Raw genomic sequence first — 6,040 nt, 5'->3', positions numbered from 1 at the left:
ATTTGGCGAAATATATCCGTGATATACCAGAAAACCTGTTTTAATTATTTACCTGTCATTGTTCTCTCCGGGAATACACTTTTTTTAAATATTTTAAATCTCTTATTTTTCATTTTTTACATAATAGTTTACTTATTTCTGTTGCTACACTAGTGGAACTGGTTTTAATAATTTGATTCGAGAAAATGATAATATTTAAAGATGTATTATTTAGTATGAAAAGTATTTAGTATTTTCTTTAAATTTGCTGATGTAACGACTACCAAAAAATTCACATAAATCTAAAATTTTAAACAAAACCGCTCGATTATTGTTTAAAAGCATTCTCTCTTTCTATATATATTGTATAGAAACATACTAGATAATATATTCATGGAAGATTATGAATGAAATATTGTGAATATTCTCAGTATGCACATGTCTCCCCCTCCAGCAAAAAGAATCGATCGAAGTTATTATCAATATGCCCAAGTAAATAATTGTACTGAAATAATTTTGTAGTTTTTGACAACTGGTTTCTATTCTGTAGTTTTTGTGTTGTAACCAGCTCCATTGTCAGCTCGTTGTCATTTGTCATTTGTGTGGACAAATGACTGGTAAAAATATCCGCAGTTTTGTCTGAGATCCTGAGTTTTATCTGCTTTGTTTACATTTGTAATGTATTAAATTGGAATGGGTCAGATTATTTAGATTATAACAAAACACTACAGCCTAAGGGAAGAATGCTTTCGTGCAGGTCATTTTAAGGCGAAATGGCTCGTATTCACGTTACGCATAGAGAAAAATAGAAAAACTCCTGCAGTCAACCTATTTGTAGGGATCCAAGACTGGAAAAATGAATTGTGCTTCCCTTCCTCCTTGAAGAACAGAGATCCATATCAATCTCCATAAACGTGCACAGAATTGTAATTAAAAACAAGAACAAATCAAAATTGCATACAGCCTAATTTTAAAACAAATCAGCAAAAAGTGTATATTGCTTAATTCTGCAATAACGGCATGTTTTTGTTTTAATATGCAAGTACAAAATACTGACTTTTGACAGTATTTTGTGGTTACAGTATATAATGCAATAAAAATAAAATAAATATAATGTAAACTATAACATTTAATATACAGGGTGTACCGTAAATGTTGCGACAAACTTCTAGGGAGGTAGGGAATTGCATAGGAATTAAGAATTGCATAGGAACCCATGCCCGGAAATCTCAGGGGTAAGTAGTAGCTGACGTAGAAGATGGTAAAAGAAACAAGAGTGATTAATTTGAAACATTTATTGGACATGAATACAAATAGTATACGACAGCTTGGATGTTACAACAGATGCTCGAAGTTAGCACCATCAGACGCCTGACACCGACGAACCATTTATTGCCGGACATGTTTAAACACACCGGGAGTTTCTTTGATTGTAGCAGCTGCGCAGGCGAGTTTTCCCACGAGATTCATTTCAGACACAACAGGATCGTGATACACGACACTTTTGATGGCTTCACACAAAAAGAAATCAAGGCTTGATAAATCTGGTGAGCGTGGGGGGGGGGCATGGAACTGGTCCACCACGCCCAATCCATCCATCGATGCGGGAATGATCTGTTCAAACGGCTTCGAACAACCAGTCCAAAATGAGCAGGAGACCCATCATGTTGGAATCACATGTTACGCCTCACATTTGGCGGAAGATCGCCAAGCAAATCGGGAAGAACCTCCTCCAGAAAGATCAAATAATTCGCGGCATTCAAATGGTCCGTCGGTTTCAGGCATGTTTGGCGTCTGATGGTGCAAACTTCGAGCATCTGCTGTAACATTCAAGCTGTCGTACACCATTTGTATTCATGTCTAATATAAACGTTTCAAATTAATCACTCTTGCTCCTTCTCCCATCTTCTACCACTTACCCCTGACATTTCCGGGTATAGGTTCCTATGCAATTCTTAATCCTTATGTTGTGCCCTACTTTCCCTAGAAGTTTGTCGCAACATTTACGGTACACCCTGTATAGATGTAATATGTAAAAATAAATATAGAATAAAAAATAAAGTAAATGTGTTCTACATAATAAAAATTACTATTCAGAACTATATCTAGAATATATGATAAGCATAATCTAAAATATATGATAAATTTGTGACAACATGACAAGAATGCAATAAATTTGATGGCACTGTTAAAGTAACAAAAAATACAGTAACTTTACATTCAGCATCAAGCAAGAAAATATAGCAGACATCAGAGCAGGGACAAGGGTGAGGGAAGTAAGGCACCTGCCTCAGGTGAATCACCAGAAGGGGCCCCAAATTGGCTATACGAAGGGCGCGCATTTACCTTTTTGCCTCAGGTGAAAAAATATCTAGTCACGGCTCTGCCAGACATATTTAAATAATTTCTTCTACTGTGCTGTCTCTAGACTAAGATCTAACAGACAGACGAAATATTAAATAACATTTTTTAAATACCTTGAAGGAAAATTCTTAGAAATACTTATTGTTTTAACCTTGCGATAAAATCATGCTTGCAATAGATAAACAGGCGCTGTTGCTAACCGATGAGGCATAAGGTCTTTCATTTTTGACGAAATCATGGCCGCGATTAATTAGGCATTGTTGTGGATTATACATAATATCTTTATTTTTATAAAAGTGTGTTCTTTTATAAAATATAAATGAATTATTTGAAAAATTAGATTTCTTAACAATATTTTCCAGCAAGTGTTATTTTACATTAGAAGTTTCATAAATATAAACCTAAATTTTAATTCTTAGTTTTCATGTTCTTGTTGGTATTTTCTTCAACAGATGGTGATGCTTTAGTATTCGTTTTGCTCTCCCCAATGCTTCGTTATAAATATGGTCGTCGCTGCAGAATTTTGCAGAAATTTTTGCTACTGAAGAAGATGGATCTGCGTAGGATCGCACTCGCAAGAGTTTTATTCAAAATGTAAGCCAAAATAAGGTAGCTTGTATTCTTAAATTTGGCACTGACGTGTATCTCTTCCAAATTATATTCTTTATATCCTAAAATCAGCTGAATGCGAAATTTCAAACTCTATTTCTTTTCTAAATTATCGCCTGCATTTAAATAACATTTAAAGAATACAAAGAAATTTTGAAGGAACATATAGAAGTCTATCTCTCTACATGTTTCTGTTTTGAATTTTTTTCCAAAGGTACAGCATTTTTTAAAGATTTTAAAGTTTTCTATTTATACTATTTTACATTCAAAACGATATGCTGACACAAAATGGTGGTGTATTTAATTATGGCAAAGCACACGAGGGCTATCTGCCTAAAGGGAGGGATGTTTTTTGTGGAGGACTTTCTAAGGGAAACTGGCTCGTATACATGTTACACATTGAAACAAAATGAATTATCTAAAAATGAAATATTTTGAACTTTACTTTCATTCAACAGCAAAAACATAATTTCATAAACTGATAACAGTAATATTTTCATTTATGAAGGTGCATGATTTTTCTGTATTTTTTAACTTTTATATGAAAAAAAGCTGTAATTTTTTTTTTTTTTTTTTTTTTTTTTTTTTTTTTTTTGTGGTAAACTCGTTTTCGAGCTGTTAGACTCGTTTTTTTATTTAGAAGAGGGTTCATGACGAAGTGTTAATGTGTCATCTGTTTACCTTTTTCAGTGGATATTTTCTTAAATTAATGAAACAGAAAATCACTCTCTATAAATAATTAATTTGTAACACGGATGCATAGGTAATAAATAATAAATCGAAAAATATAAAATGCATATAAATTATTGCAAAAACTAATGTTGCTCTTGTTAATGCAATCATTATATGGAACAGCTGATGAAAGATTTGCAGCTAAACTGGTTAAGAAAACAGGAGAAAACGTAAAAAAAGCAAACTAAATAAATAAATAAAGCGATAAATCGCCATAGCTAGAAACAGCTGTTCATACTTTTGTTCAGTGTGTGTTTATTTGCTTACTTATTCATTCTTTAAGAAGACATTTTCTCAAAGAATTTGTAATCGCAGTTTGTTTCAGTAAATTGTTTCGTTTGATTTACCGAGGTAGTGTCCCACTTTTCAATCACTTTTCGTTTCTTTTCGTTTCTTTCTCATTTTATTTAGGGGGGGGGTGAAGAGGATCATTTTTTAAATCAAAGAACTTTAATGGATGTCAGCAAGCACACAGTGTACTTTAGAGAGTTTCTGTAACAAAATAATTTTTTGAACATGTAAATTACATGTACGTGATGAACCGTTTTTCTTTTCTTTTTTGCTTTTTAAATTCTATCAGTTTTCCTGTTTGATAACATACAGTTATTAGGAATTTGCCACTTTTCTTTGTGGGATAATTATGAACATTGTGAAATACGCCAGATTTCCTGTGTGATAATACTTGCCAGTTTTCCTGTCTGATTTTTGTGCAACTAAATTTAAAACTTTTTCTTATAGTTTCATTAAAATATCAATAAATTTTTTTTTCAGAGAAACAAACTTCTGTATTCCATTTTTTTAACCTAAAAGTATATATACTTATAAAAAAGATGTTTTAACTTATGAGATCCAAATTTTGAAAATCGTAACGTAGGAGTGTCTTAAAACAGAAGCATTCTTGAATGGTGACTTATCTGAGCGTATTTGAGTGACAGAATTTTCAAGATATTAAGTAAGGAAAGATATCTTTTATAAAGAGAAACTTTAGCATTACGTAATAATTGCTTACATACACGAAAGGCAAAAAGAGAGTTATTAACCATTAGTTAACTGTAATAATAAATCATTAAAAAATTTATAACTTCTATAATGTAAAACACTTAGAATTGTTTATCCTAAACGGCTATCGGGCCTCCATCGGCCGCTGAACCCTGGTAGTTCGGTACGTGGTTCAGATTTCGCGAACGAACTAGCTGCATGGGCGTTTTCGTGGTTTTTCTCCATGTGTAACGTGTTTTTAATCAGTTTCTCTTAGAAAGTCTTTCCCGAAGGCATTCATTCCCTTAGGCAGTGAGTGCTTTGACATATTCAAATAAACCTAACCAAACCTAAATGGCTATCCACAAAGGTGAAGTCCAATTCTTGCTGCGCTATTGCCCCTAGTACTACTTAAATATTGAACACATCTAGATATCATATGTAAAAAACTTTAATAGCCATGATTATTGGATGTGAACTAAAATCAAAGTAGCTGAAATCGAAGTCTTCCGGTCAGATTACGACAATAGTACTTACTTTAATGTTAGAATATTTGTTGGCAATCTAGGGTTACAGGATTACTATAATTAATACTACGCATGTCTATAACACGATTTGGATCGGATTGGAAAAGTAGCTAAGCTTCAATACTTGCAAGATTTCATCAAACCTTCGGTAGCTTTATCAATGCTCTATCACACAACAAATGACGATAACTTCACGGTTTAGATTACATCCTACTCTTAAATTACGCTTCTTGCCGTATAATGCAAAACAACTAGAGCGAGCGAGTATGCGACCAGGTAAGGAAGATGGAATAGAAATCAACATAAAGTTAACAATAAGAAAAATATAAACCATAAATGTCTCAAGTTAATTTGTGTCATTTATTTACCTTCATTTTTATGAAACAACACGAAATATAATAAATTGAAAAACGATTATATCTAATAAGAAATTTTCTGTTGTTAGCAACAACATTACGTTACATCTAAAAATGTTTTAATTAATAAATATGTATACTTTTAGGTGCAGAAATGAGAAAATGTTCTTGGCAAAAACCCACTTTCTCTATATTGAGATACATAACTTAAGGTAGCAAATAACCTTAGGGATCACATTTGATGCTATTTAATACTTTAATTTTTAGCTTTTTCTCAAACATAATATATTTACTGAAAAGGTTTATCGCCCATCAGCTGTAGTAAGTTGCTATTAAAGAGTTGCTAAAGTTGCTAGTCTTTGGAAAAAATGTTAATCAGTAGATTTCAAGGTTTTAAGAATTTAGTAATTTAGCAACCAGTTAAGTATTTAAGTAATTCAAAACAAACATAATTTAAGCATTTAAATAAATAAAAACCATTTTAAAAAAGAAAGA

This window comes from Stegodyphus dumicola, chromosome 8 (assembly GCF_044657685.1).
Source record: "Stegodyphus dumicola isolate Sdum_Otavi_A_Nest chromosome 8, ASM4465768v1".
In the NCBI taxonomy this organism is placed as follows: Eukaryota; Metazoa; Arthropoda; class Arachnida; order Araneae; family Eresidae; genus Stegodyphus; species Stegodyphus dumicola.
The sequence above is the reverse complement of the archived record's forward strand: the minus strand, read 5'-3'. Positions refer to the sequence as shown.